The sequence below is a fragment of the Megalobrama amblycephala genome, unplaced genomic scaffold (assembly GCF_018812025.1).
Source record: "Megalobrama amblycephala isolate DHTTF-2021 unplaced genomic scaffold, ASM1881202v1 scaffold455, whole genome shotgun sequence".
NCBI classification, from domain to species: domain Eukaryota; kingdom Metazoa; phylum Chordata; class Actinopteri; order Cypriniformes; family Xenocyprididae; genus Megalobrama; species Megalobrama amblycephala.
In genome coordinates, this window is record NW_025953386.1 from 143,703 (window position 1) to 158,309 (window position 14,607).

The following is a 14,607-nucleotide window of genomic DNA, read 5'->3' on the forward strand; positions in this document are numbered from 1 at the left end:
TAATCAGTGTTCTTACACAGCAGTAACTGATCCATACATAAACACTATGATGTTTGAAGAATATACCAAATATATATTTTCTATAATTACTTTCACACTAGTGTGCCTCCTGTGGATGTATTGCAAGATGTATTGTACTGCTCTACAAATGTCATTTATTCAACATGCAGTTATGAGAAAGTGCATTTCACTATATTAACATGATCAAAAGCATGCAAAGCTGAAAATTTTACATCATTGAGAGAATAAAACTTGCTTTCTATTCTCAGTTAAGTAGTAAAGTGCTGGCTGTTTGTATTTCACTTACATACTGTATCATTTCACAGCAAAATCACTGGTGTAAAAAGAACACCCACAGTGTCAAATTTTACACCAGCAAAGTGTCTATATGTGTCCACACTATAGAGGGTAAATTTTACACTTTTGATAAGTGTTAAATTTTTGACACCCTTTGAGTGTAAATTCAACACTCATTATTGTTAATTTTAAACCTAGTCAACACTATTTATTGTTGTTTCTGCACTACACCAGTGTTAGTACTCAATTACGGTGTTAAAAATTAACACTCTCTTTTTAAGATCAACACCAGTGTAATTTCAATATAACAATGATGAGTGTTCAAAATACTCATTTATAATAGCACTTTTGGTGCTTTTAATATATTAAAAGCACCAAAAGTGCTAATATAAATCAGTATTTTGTATTTAGTTTTGAGTATTTACATAGACCCCTAGGATTTATAGTTACAACAGTTACCATCTATTAGTGTTACCATCCCAATAATCAGATCAAAGTGCTGCAATGAATACATTTTATTATTTTTCCTTTAACAGGGCTTCACATTTCATTTAAGCCAGGGACAGGCACTCAAAATACCCTGTACAACATTAAACTTCATAAAACAAAGCTCATACCTGCTGCTTGCAGTCTATATGATGCAGCCATACAATATATATAAAACAGTCTGTAAGCATAAAACAATCAAAAATCGAAGAGCTTCAAGTATCATCAAAAGCTTCACATAACATGACAGGTGCATTATGGAATACTCTGCAAACCGAACACTTAGTTCCTGTTCATGATCTTGGCTCTCAGTTTCTTTCACCTTTGGACTTTCTTCAGTGGTGTCAACATCTATACTGTAGACTGTTGTCTGGAGGAATGTGTTCATGTTGCTGAGAGCATCAGCAGAGCTTACACTGAAAACGAAGTGTGCTGTAAATAGTTCTTCAAAAACTTGTCAACGACATGGTTCCCTGACATGGAATGAGCATCGGGTCAATCACAACGTAGTAACTGCTGATGGCCCACTTGTGAGTTCCTGAGGCAAGGAGATATGGCTGGCGATGTCCCTCCAGTTTCTTCAAGTGTTCTTCTACGCTGCCGATTCACTGTGGGAAAAATTACGTATCAATTTACATAATACTATTCTTACTAGTTCAGGGTTTCTGCAAATATCATTAAAAGTAATTTAATGCTCTTTAAAGGGTTAGTTCACCCAAAAATGAAATGTCTGTCATTTATTACTCACCCTCATGTCGTTACACACCCATAAGACCTTCATTAAACTTCAGAACACAAATTAAGATATTTTAGTTGAAATCCGATGGCTCCGTGAGGCCTGCATAGCCAGCAATGACATTTCCTCTCTCAAGATCCATTAATGTACTAATAATGTACTAACTAATAACATTTAAATTGGTTCATGTGAGTACAGTGGTTCAATATTAATATTATAAAGCGACGAGAATAATTTTGGTGCCTCAAAAAAACAAAATAACGACTTATATAGTGATGGACGATTTCAAAACACTGCTTCAGGAAGATTCAAAGCATAATGAATCAGTGTATCGGATCATGAATCGGATCGCATGTAAAAAGTTGAAATCACATGACTGTGCCGCTCCGAACAGCAGATTCGACACGCTGATTCATTATGTTTCGATGCTTCCTGAAGCAGTGTTTTGAAATCGGCCATCACTATACAAGTCGTTATTTTGTTTTTATTGGCGCAACAAAAATATTCTTGTGGCTTTATAATATTAATATTGAACCACTGTACTCACATGAACTGATTTAAATATGTTTTTAGTACATTAATGGATCTTGAGAGAGGAAATGTCATTGCTCCCTATGGAGGCTACACTGAGCCATCGGATTTCATCAAAAATATCTGATTTGTGTTCTGAAGATGAACGAAGGTCTTACGGGTGTGGAACGGCATGAGGGTGAGTAATTAATGATATTATTTTAATTTTTGGGTGAACTAACCCTTTAATGCCATACATGACCTTAGCATTTTTTATGAACTTTTGAATTTTTTTTTCATCTTATTGGAATTAAAACTAGGAATTGATAAGCAGAATCGGAATCAGAATCGATAAAATTCAAAAGATACACAGCTCTATTAGTGAGCAGAAGAGACTTATTTAAAATTTAAAAAAGTAATGACTTTGAATTCTATTTAAAGGTTAGTTCACCCAAAAATGAAAATAATGTCATTACTCAGCCTCATGTCGTATGGGTGATTTCGAAGCACTGCTTCAAATCTTTTTTTCCGAATCAGTGGTTTAGAGCGCCAAAGTCACATGATTTCAGCAGTTTGACACGTGATCCGAACCACTGATTTGAAACAAAAGCTTCGAAGCAGTGTTTTGACAAGCAGGGCGGGGCGAGAGCCGTGAGGGAACGACGCAAGGCCGGTGACGTGAGCGATATTGAGCGTCAGCTGCGCATTGTACCGGTCTCTTATCTCTCACCGAGGAGCTCCAGAAGCATTAAAAAGGAGGAGCGATGACAGTGAAGGACGAGAGCGGATTAGGTCTGGACTTGTCTGAAGTTATGTTTTATTATGTTTGTGTGGGCGGCAATCGTCGGTGAGGAACTGCCACCATTTTACTTTTGTAAAATGCCCCACCTTGCTCGTCACAGACGTTATTTTGTTTTTTTGGTGCACAAAAAGTATTCTCGTCGCTTTATAATATTAAGGTTGAACCACTGTAGTCACATGAACTGTTTTAAATATGTTTTTAGTACCTTTATGGATCTTGAGAGGTTCGGTGGCTTTGCTTTCAATAGAGGCCTCACTGAGCCAACGAATTTCATCAAAAATATCTTAGTTTGCGTTCCGAAAATGAACGAAGGTCTTATGGGTGTGGAACGACATGAGGGTGAATAATAAATTACATTTTCATTTTTTGACCCTTTTTTTCGTGAAATTTATTTAATGACTTTTAATGCTTTTCAGTGCCCCGTGGAAACCATGTAGTTTGTGCTACCCACTAAAAATCACAAACTGTAGCCTGGCACATACCTTGTGAAATACAGCTAGATGGTCCATGGCCTGAGCTGCGCTGATCTTCAGTTTTTTCTTTTTTTAAAAGGTTGTGGTGGCAGGATATGCAGAAGCAGCAGAAAATATATGTCATATCACTGTCCCACTCTAAAAAGAAAAAAACAAAAAAGTGATTTTTTTTTCCAATCCATGTATCATGCGTTCACTCATTTTTCTATATAAAACCAAAAAAAGAAAAAAAAAAAAAGAAAAAAGAAAAAAAAGTTATTTTCCTTTTTAAATCCAAAATGAAAAAAAAGAGTAACTGCAACTTTTTATCTCAGAATTCTGACTTGTTTTCTCACAAAAAAAGTTATAAAACGAGTTATAAAGTCAGAATTCTGTGATATAAACTCGCAAATGCGTGATATAGAGTCAATTCTTTGAGAATTTTTTTTTTTCAGTCAGAAATGACTATCATGCAATTGCGAGTTTATATCTCAGAATTCTGACTTTATAACTCGCAATTGTGAGAAAAAAAGTCAGAATTCTGAGATAAAAAGTCGCAGTTACTCTTTTTATTTTTTATTTAGTGGCGGAAACGGGCTTCCATAGCTTTTGATCTTGCGAAATACGAAATTTTAGTACAGTTTTAAGGGACAATATGAATATATTGCCCTAACGAAATATCTTTATTAATTCATGCATTTTATTTAATTACATGAATTAATAAAGATAATGTGACTTACTTTTCAATAAGTGCAATAATTCATGTAGCTATAATAATAATAATAATAATAACTAGTTGCTTTTGCATTAACGCTGTATATGGCCAATATTTTGAGCAACTTTATATATTCTATATGATGATTCAGTTTCCTTAGCTTTTACATTGCATTTATTTATTGTATAGGTTTATGCACATCTATATTTATTAACTATTTAGTCTCATATTTTTCTAACTATTGTATTTTAGTATATGTATTGTTAACTACTTCAGTCCGGTCATGTCACTCGCTTTGACGCTTTCCCCGCGCGCGTAACTATCACTTCCGGTAAGCCACTTGCATCCAATGAGAAAACCAAAATGTAAATTGAGGGCTCGTTATCTGTTTTTTCCATTTTTAATTTGAGCACAAAATCGAAAATCGGAAAACATGTCGTTTTCGTTTTTTTTTTTTTTTTCATTTTGGATTTAAAAAGAAAAATAAAAAATCTTGTTTTTTTGTTTTTTGATTTTATATAGAAAAATGAGTGAACGAATGATACACAGATTTTTCCCCCTCCCTTTTTTGTAATTTAGTCACATGAGTGCTGTGAAATTAATACCTGGGAGATCCTCTGAAGATTCATCATGGTACTGATTCCTGGCAGACTTCAGCAAACTGTGAGGCTGTAGTAAGGTCAAGGTTCTCTGCTTCTCTGATCACCTTTTCCTTATAGAATGTAGGCCACTTCTCCAGCAGTTCGAAAGCTGTTTGTGGACCAAAGAGGAGTCTAAAACTTTGAGCTATCTGCAGCAACAGAAACAAAAACTTTAATTCATATTTCTGACAATCATATACTAAGTTCAGAGATATTAATTAATTGAAAAAAAAAAAAGGATGCCAATACTTACCAGATCTTTAGTGTCCAGCAGCCTTGGAAACACTCTGAGGATGGTGTGTGATTCATCAGGAAGGATTGTAGATGGGTGATCACCAGTCAACTTCTAACGATGACTGCAATATCTTTCTACCCTGTTTAACAAATGCACTTACCAAAAAATAAAAATAAATAAATAAATCCCTTATATGAAAGATATTTATATAAAGAAATCCTTGTATAAAGAAATTTATATATACAATAAATACTTTTACAATACATTTCTTGTGCAGAATTCATATTAATTATATTCCTTTTTAGGACTTTAACACACTTAAATATCTAACTTCACAAGGTTATGTTAGCCTCATGGCAACTTTACAGATTAAAAAAAAAATACTTACCTGAAGAAGAAAATTTTAAAAGTAGTGTCTCGTGATCCGGTTGTTTCCTACACAAGAGAACGTACATCAAATGTATTGTTAAAATAAAGTAAACGCCATCAGAGGTATTTTATTAGTTTATGTGACACTCATCTTCAATAATAATAAGCGATTAACGTTGACGTTGCTGAATAACGTTAGATTTGCGCGCGATATTACACAATTACAAACAAAAACCCCGGAAATAGCCCACTAAAACTTTGAAAACTCTCTTACTCGAAATGAAAGCGAGTGATAGAAAATTGTGTCTCAAATAACTGTAATTTTATATTATTGTTGGAATCATCCCTCAGGCCGGATTGGACGCCTCCGTGGCAGAGCCGTTGAAAAAAAGTGAGCCCATGAATCATGCAGATTCACTGAGAACTATAAGTGTCTAGGGCTTTACCCTATGGTTTTACCTGATCTCCGATCAGTTTTATACATTTGTAGATGTTTTAATTATACATTAGAATAATTAAAATTAATAATGGTAGTTATTAATCTCTTATTGGCCTGTTTAGCTTGAGCCATGGAACAAAGAAACAAGCCTTTAAAATTGATAAAAGAACACATATTATACAGCCACTCTATATTTAATCTTTAGATGATTAGTTAATTCCATTTTATTGATTTTACTTTCAATAAAACTTTTGCAATACATTTGTTAAAGTGTATTTTTAATGCGTGTTTGGACTGAGTTTTGTTGCATTTCCACTGTTCTGACCACTAGGGGTCACCGTGGAGACGGGTGTCAGATTGTTTCGAAACCTCGAATCATTACGGCACATTTGCTTCAACTGTTTCAGTGTTTCACGAAGCCTCGATCTGCCCATCACTATGCATCTGTTCGCTGGACTTTATTTAAAATTAAGAACTATTTGCATTTTTCTTGACCAACAGCTGTCATCATGCCGATGAAAGTTCAATATCATGGTACATGCCAATAGCCTGGATGCTAGCCGAACTTAGCCCCGCCCACAACATTTTTAGGTCGGGAAGTTCGGTCTGGTAGAGGAGTAATTATGCCCGAACAGAAACTGTTCGGACCAATCACATTGTCAGGGCGATGATTGACAGATTATCACCAGAAACGTAATCAGCCATGTCATCAAAGAGCGCTTGTTTTTCACAGGAGCTGTGTCCGAAACCGCTCACTCGTTCACTCATTCACTAATCCCTATATAGTGTATGGCATTTGAGTGCACTATATCTGTATGGAGTGAACGAAATGAAGTGAGTGAATTCGGACGCTGACGTATACACTGTGCGTCGGAGATCTCAGAAACGGCTCGACACGCTTTAAAACTATTTTATCCTACATGTTATTTACATTATAAAATAATGTTAATAACAATAACAATCATAATGACTTTATTTTGTAATCATACGTGCCAGCTTTGTAGTTTAATCGATTATGTAATTTTTTGTCATGCTTAATGTGTTCATAATCATTTAATACTATAAAATACTGCAAACAAAAATAAACACATTAGCAAGTGTACATAATTTCATGTATTTATCCTTTTTAATAAAGTTGTTAGAAACTCTCACGCTCACAGATTACGTGGTCTTTGAGCGCCCTCAGGCGACCGTTATGATTTGAATACGCTACCTATGATTAACGATTTTTTTAAAATCATCCACTAAATTATCATCTTTTAAAGATTAATGAGTTAACAGTGCCGCAAAATATTAAAACACATTGCTGTTAGTAAAACACATTAAATTGATTTAATGCCTACATAATATATTTTAATAATGAAAATATTTTTTATTAATATAATTTCATTTTTTTAAAATTCATCTATATAATAATGTCCCCCTACATTTTAGTAGGTTTTATTCAAGTAGTGATTAATTAAAAAAGAAAAGGTTAAAAAAATTGGATTTTGGGAAACAGTGCTTCAGCAAGTGTACATCGAATCTACACTCGAAATCAGAGAGAATTGTGGGTATAAAGTAGTGAACGAATGTAGGGAATGAAGTCGTTCACTCAGAATTCGGACACCACTACAAAATGGCCGACACCCGATATAGTGGACTATATAGTGGATAGGGAGCGGTTTCAGACACAGCTAGGGCCATAGAGAGAGAGAGAGTTGCGACAACTCCATAGACTCCAATGGAACGGTTTTTTACAGCAATGGCGGCTCGTGGAGCCTCTCAATAGTTCCCGGAAGTAGCAGCCGCGCCGTAGTTACAGCAGAACAGACCGTTTGTGATGCACTTTTAAAAGGTAAGCCGTTTAAATTATAAGATTTTATAGTATCAGTACATCTGAATCAAATTAACTTGTGTATTAAAGTATGCTAGATGATATTGCTCACTAAATAAATAGTTCCAGGGGATAGTAGATTAGATAATAGATTAAAACAATTTATTCATCGTTGTGTAATTAGAGAAAAAGGATTCTAAACGGGTTAAATATAACTTTGGGGCTTGTGGTGGGTGAAAGTGGTAAAATGAGAATATCCTTATTCCATATTAAATGTACAACCCAGGTGAAAAAATACTATAGTAAATAGTATAGTGTTTTTGAACCATACTATAGTAAATTGTAGTATACTATATTATAGTATTTACAACACGTTGTTAATGAATGCTACAGCATACTGCAATATAGTGAACTGATAAACTGTAATAAATACTGTAGTATACTTTAGTTTTTTACTGCAGTACTGTTTTACTGTAGTTTTTTATTGTAGTATAATATACCCTAAAGTTGTAGAAAACTTAGTACAGTATTGGGTAACTTAATTTGTTTATATTACTATAGTTGTTCTATTATCACAGCAACTATAGAATTACCACAACAAATTAATTCAAGTACTTTACTATAGTATGGTTCAAAAACACTATGGTATTTACTATAAATTACTATAGTATTTTTTTCACCTGGTAATAAAGAAAAAAAATCCTTATTTTAGAATTTATATTCGAGAATGTATTGTGATTCTGTTGTCTGTCTATTATGTGTCTATTTTTGGATTGATGGGGAGAGGGAAGTTTATAAGTGAGATTAAAAAAAACAATGCTTAAAAGCAGCTAAATAAATAAATAAATATAATAAATAAATAAATATATATATATATATATATATATATATATATATATATATATATATATATATATATATATATATTACACTAGGCTAAATGGGAAATCATACTAAATACCAAAACTGTATATTATATACTACTACTGTATTTAATTTCTCCCATTTTGTTTCCTTTTATCTTGCTTTCAATACAAGCACAAAGGGGATTCAGATCCTGAAGACTCCATGCAATGATGCTGTCACCGCCAGTCTCTGCTCCTTGGATTTTGCAAGCTTTTCCTTGCTCCTTATTTTTAATAAACCTTTAATAAACATAAAAGTTCCCAGTGTTGGTTTTTGTGAAAAAAGGCAGATACACCTGTATATGATTAACACACAACTTGGCGCACAATCTTTAGTTCTATTTAGATTGTTCCTGCTGACTAGAACATAACTTTCTCCTTTCCGTGTCAGTGGGGAAACCATGCATTCATACTGCTTTCTCTGAGTGACTGGATCATCCTCATGCAACACTGCAAACCATAGCAGGGAGACTACAAGAACATGTAGGAAAGGACAGACGAAATGCTTGACATGCAGTTTATTATAAATGTATAAATCCATTGCACTAAATCAGTGCAAAAGTCAATGTGTGTATAATGTTTTATTTTAGAATTGAATATATTGTGTATGAATGTATATATAATAAGTGAATGGGGTGCATAAGAATTGTTAACATTAAGATTAATTAAATTTCACTTAATTAAATTTTACATTTCACTTATTTGCAATGGGTTTTTTAAGACAACCTGTCACCTGCAGGTCTCCTGTCCCTGTAAAACCATAGTGAACATGACATGATTGCCCTTAACTAACATACAAGTTTAAAAACATAAAAATACTTCAAAACAACTGCAACGCGGTTTAAACAAGGTAATGTTAGCCAGAAATATGTTAACAAGGCAGGCAACGCTGGTTGACAACACTAATCCTCAAATATTAGCAGGTTTTTATCTTTTAAAAACAACATTGCTGTAACTACAAACACATGCTACATTCACATGTCGGTGTATTACATAAATATTGTAAACCGATGCATTTATTGACTACAAATTACCAAAAATCACGGTTCTGTCTCTCTAACCCTATCATTTGAATTGCCGCCGAAGCACTTCCTGGAACTATCTGAAGGCTACACGAATCACGTGACGATCAAGCGTTTTGAACTTCCGTTGTCGCAACTCTGTCTCTCTATGGCTCTGGTTTTTCAACGGCTCTGGGTTCGCTAAGCTGCTGTCGAATCACAACACAGGAACCGCTGGCACAATCAGAACTCGTTACGTATTTCTGAAGGAGGGACTTCATAGAACAAGGAAGTCATCAGCCCGTTTTTATGACAGTGGAAACAGCGGTATACAGATAAGTAAATTATGTGAAAAATACTGTTTTTTTACACGCGAAACATGAACACATGTTATATTGCACACACAATCAAAGCTTCAAAAAAACCAAGCGGCAACCTCCCCCTTTCTCTCGTGAAGCCAATACGGAAGTAACTTAAACTGCGATTCATCGACTGGCCGCTAGGGACAGGCTCCAAAAGAGAGCAGAATCTCATAGAGTCCCATGTTAAATTGGCCAAGTTTATAGCAGAAAAAAACATGTTTACAAGTTGGTTCAAATTGTGGTTTTGGTCTACTGCTATTTTTGCCCTTCATGACAACTCTGAGGGGGGTGAATTTTTTTTATAACTTATCCGTTTAAATTATATTAAGCCTTGAAGTTCTGCATAATTAAGGGCGTGGTCACTTGAGTGACAGGTAGATTGCGCTGCTGTCTGTGAGCCGGCATGTTACCTCAGCTGCCGCTGAATTTGGCATCTCAGCCGTTTTTGTGCTTTTTTTTCTCGATTATTTTATACAATTATAAAATATGGCTTGCTGCATAATATGCGAGACTGATGTGTGTCTGTGTAGATGTGCATGCATGGGGAAGAGACACAGAACACACGTTGTTGGATCGTGGCATTGGCTGAAAGTTTTGATTGTGAGATTTACTACAATGACAATGGCGGGAGGATATACAACTCTGACAGCACTGCTTGGATATTATAACTAAAACTGCTGCACTATTTTGAAAAAATTATACTTTGGACACAGGCACATTTGTTTGTTAGATACGATCGTATACAGTTTTACAACATATAGGCTGCTCAGATTGCATCCTTTCTTGAAGAACGATGACAGAGAGCAGATCATTCAGAAGAAATGTTTTTTTGTTTTGCAATGGACACTCATATTTTACCCAAGTGCCACAGATTGGATTCATCTCGTGATCTCTATTTCATTATAAAGGTATGAAGTCCCATTTGATTTTCCATGTTGTTATTTGCACACCCAACACTACTGGTGTTGGAGCATCTATATCTTAAAGAAACACCGTAGATTGACAGTAAACCTTTAGAACGTTCTGATGATAAAACTTATCTTCATTAATATTTTAGATCGTATCTTAGATAGATAGATAGCTCCTTTGCTTGCTAACATGGTCACGTCGAGCTAGGCGGGCGTGGTTTCAGCAAGGTCACATCAGCTCAAACCACCTCCCCGCCTCTTTGCCCATTTTCAGTTATCCGGGAGTGACGTGCGGTGACGCGCAGCTAAGATGGCCGCGGCCTCATTTTCGCTTCAAAACTGCTGTTCAGAACTCTATGGGTGACGTCACGGACGCTACGTCCATATTTTTTTACAGTCTATGAAAAAAACACGAAAAACGGGACCTTTAAAAGCTGCTAATAGTTAACTTTTAAGTTGAGTAATTTTGTATTAGTATGGGTCTATATAGGCTAATAATATATATCTATATAATCTAAATTAGGAAAATAACCCCTTCAATGTTGTTTACAGAAGACAGTAAGCAGGGGCGGATCTACCGGGGTGGCAAGGGGTGGCAACTGCCACCCTAAGAAAAAACTTTGCCACCCCATCTGCCACCCCAAAATTATCAAAGAATAAAATATAAATGTTAGCAGTGTTTCAAGTACTATACTGCTTTTCAGCAGCGGCGCTTCAATGTGATGACATAAAAAAGACAGCGTATTGCAAAATAATGGCAAGAAAAACTCACGTCTTTCAATAAGCTGCATGACGGTTGCACGCGCACGCAGCGCGCCCAGTGTAGTCAGCTTAATTAACAAATGACTCTTATGAACCGGTTCTTTGGGAGTCAAAAACACAGCGCAGCCAACTTCACTTACGAATTGTTTTCCATTTGTTCGTGAATCGGAAAATTACTGCTTCTCAGCTAACTCAGAAGTCCTCGAATTTTCGTAATTTTTGCGAGCTGATTCACCGACCGCCCGCTCCACTTTCATCATGGATACGGTCTTTTTGCCATCCGACGAAACGGTAACATGAAATCAATAAGAAGATCCCGATCACAGAAACTAGTTAGGTAAGAATCTAAATGTATTTGATCTTTTCTCGATTGCTAACACATTATAAGTGATTCAGTTGGCCAGTTTCCCAAACCATTCGCTCAGTTCTCAAAACAAAGACACATTTCTCAAAACGTTTAACAATGACTACATTAGGTAGCAAAACTGATGACACACCAGTCAAAATCTGAGAGAGAGCTGAATGAATAATTTACAGGGGTTTTAAACTTCTATGGAGTCAAATTAATGCCTTAAAGTTTTGCACAAAAATAAAGTTTTGCAAAACAAAAAAAAGAATTGAGTAATAAAAAAATGTTTTGCAAACAAAAATAAAGAATTGCAAAGGAAAAATAAAGTATTGAGCAGAAAAAAATAAGTTTTGCAAGCAAAAATAATAAATTGCAAAATAAAATAACGTAGTGCAAAAATAAAAATATAATCAATTACAAAAATCAATGACAGCTGTAATCCTATTTTATCTTTGCCACATATTTTTCATGCTCAAACCTACTAAATCATTTGCAACGCTCATTTTATTCTGCGTTTCAGTCAAGCGTGCGCTCACGATACCGGCTTTCGTTTGCGCTGCACTGTTCTGTGCGGTTCTCTTTATGGCACTGGTTTGACGTGGGGGTGGAGTCAAGAAACGGGGGCACGCCCCCGCGAAACACGTCATCGACAGGAGACGCAGATCGCAACAGAACAGATCAAGCATAGAGACAGAGCGCATTTATTATAATCTGAAAACCATGCCCACCGGGGGAAAAACAATCCAACCGGGGGAAAAATCAATCCAACCGTCTCCATTGACTTTGTAATGCATGATGCTGCCTCCTTGTCTTTTCTGACTCATTACAAAAAACAGAACAATGCCTAAAAGCTGCTGTGTGACAAGGTGTACAGCTAACAAGCTAAAAACCCCAGAAATAAGTTTTTATAAGCTGTCGACCCCAAAAAACGAATGTTTAAGGACACAAAAGTGGATACAGGCAGTGAGACAGAGCACAACAGGTCATATTACTATAAGAAATGCATTGGAGGGGGTCGTAATTGGCGACAACATATGCTAAACAAACCAACAAAAACAAACCATTCATTATTTTTAACCATGTCAAAGAATTATTTCACCTGTCGCTGATTACGTTCCCCTCCAATGCATTTCGCGGGGCGTGCCCCCGTTTCTTGACTCCACCCCCACGTCAAACCAGTGCCATAAAGAGATCCGCACAGAAAGTGCAGCGCAAAGGAAAACCGGTATCGTGAGCGCACGCTTGACTGAAACGCAGAATAAAATGAGCGTTGCAAATGATTTAGTAGGTTTGAGCATGAAAAATATGTGGCAAAGATAAAATAGGATTACAGCTGTCATTGGTTTTTGTAATTGATTATATTTTTATTTTTGCACTACTTTATTTTATTTAGCAATTTATTATTTTTGTTTGCAAAACTTATTTTTTTCTGCTCAATACTTTATTTTTCCTTTGCAATTCTTTATTTTTGTTTGCAAAACATTTTTTTATTGCTCAATTCTTTTTTGTGTTTTGCAAAACTTTATTTTTGTGCAAAACTTTAAGGCATTAATTTGACTCCATAAACTTCCAGTACCAGTACTTTAGATGAGGGAAATTTCACTATGTACAGTAAACTGTAGCACGCTGTACACCCTCAAACTTGTGATTGTCAACTTTCTCTGTAGCCATTTGTTATACTGTATTTTGCAGAAATGAGAAATGACTGTCTTGTGTCAGAAGACCAATACACTGCTATAGTACCTTATATACTGTAATAAAATTTGGCCAAATGTGCAGAGGATGCTGAATTTAGTTTTACTGTAATTGACAGTATACTGTATTGTGGTGCATACCAAGTTCATACATATCTACTGCCAGATCAATTTACAATAGTAAAATGAAAAAAAAGAAAGAAAAAAAATCACTGCTGTATTTTACTGTATCTGTAAATTTATTTTTGTATAGTGTAGTAGACTGAGCTGCAAAATAATTCCCGAATCCCAGTAAGCGGTATTTTTGTTACAGTGTTATATGAATTGATCTCACTAGTGTTCATTGGGCAGTGCAGTAGTCTGTGTATTTGTTAAGTTTTGTGTGTCATCTGAGGCCAAAGTTTGATTTTGTCAGACAAGAATAAGTTTTTGACTAAAACATTTTATTTTGACCTGGAAGTTTGAGGTTTGTTGCATAGTTTTGAGATTGTGTTTATAGTTGTAAGAAAATGTTGAATCATTTCATTTCAACTAGATTGAAAAGTTTGAAAGACAAATTTATGCTGGCTTGTCATAAAGCCAACTTAAAGTCTTGTTTAAAAAACATAAATAGTTTGGTCAGTTAGGCTAGAATATAGATGTTCTGGGTGATTGCTAAAGTGTTGCTAGGTGGTTGCTAGGAGATTCTGGGTGGTTGCTAGGCTCTTGCTGCAATTGCTGGGGTGTTGCTAGAGTATGTAGTTGATAGGGTGTTCTGGGTGAACACACACAGACATTCCCACCTCTGTTAATAACAGAAACTCAAAAATTGTTTGCAAAAAACAAGTTTTTGTTGTTCTTTAACTTGCACTAAAACATGTGATTTATGCCATCGAAGTAACCTGTGTAATATTAATAAAACTGCTCATCTCCTTTAGTGATACAAGGTCAGACTCATTTTAAATCTGTTGATGTTTTTCATATAGTGCCTTTACTTGGTGCCATGATGGATATTGAAATCTTGTTATTTATTTTGGTAATGCAATGTTTGTGAACACAATTGTGTATGTCAGGCCATAAATCTCCAAAAACTATGCATGGGCACTTCCTTTGGTGTTGCCACCCCTCATGGACCTCATGCCACCCCTT

The 14,607-nt window shown here is 35.3% G+C and overlaps 2 long non-coding RNA genes across 2 annotated transcripts; one reads left to right on the forward strand and one right to left on the reverse strand.

Annotated features, from left to right (window-relative positions):
- Window positions 1-763: 763 nt before the first annotated feature.
- Window positions 764-5,606, reverse strand: LOC125261663. Its single transcript, XR_007183404.1, has 4 exons — window positions 5,263-5,606; window positions 4,604-4,985; window positions 3,314-3,442; window positions 764-1,391 (listed from the first exon to the last, which is right to left on the reverse strand). It is a non-coding gene; the product is annotated as an uncharacterized LOC125261663 (long non-coding RNA).
- Window positions 5,607-7,188: 1,582 nt separating this feature from the next.
- LOC125261660 lies at window positions 7,189-8,660 on the forward strand. The gene is made up of 2 exons (XR_007183403.1): window positions 7,189-7,519; window positions 8,537-8,660. It is a non-coding gene; the product is annotated as an uncharacterized LOC125261660 (long non-coding RNA).
- Window positions 8,661-14,607: the final 5,947 nt, after the last annotated feature.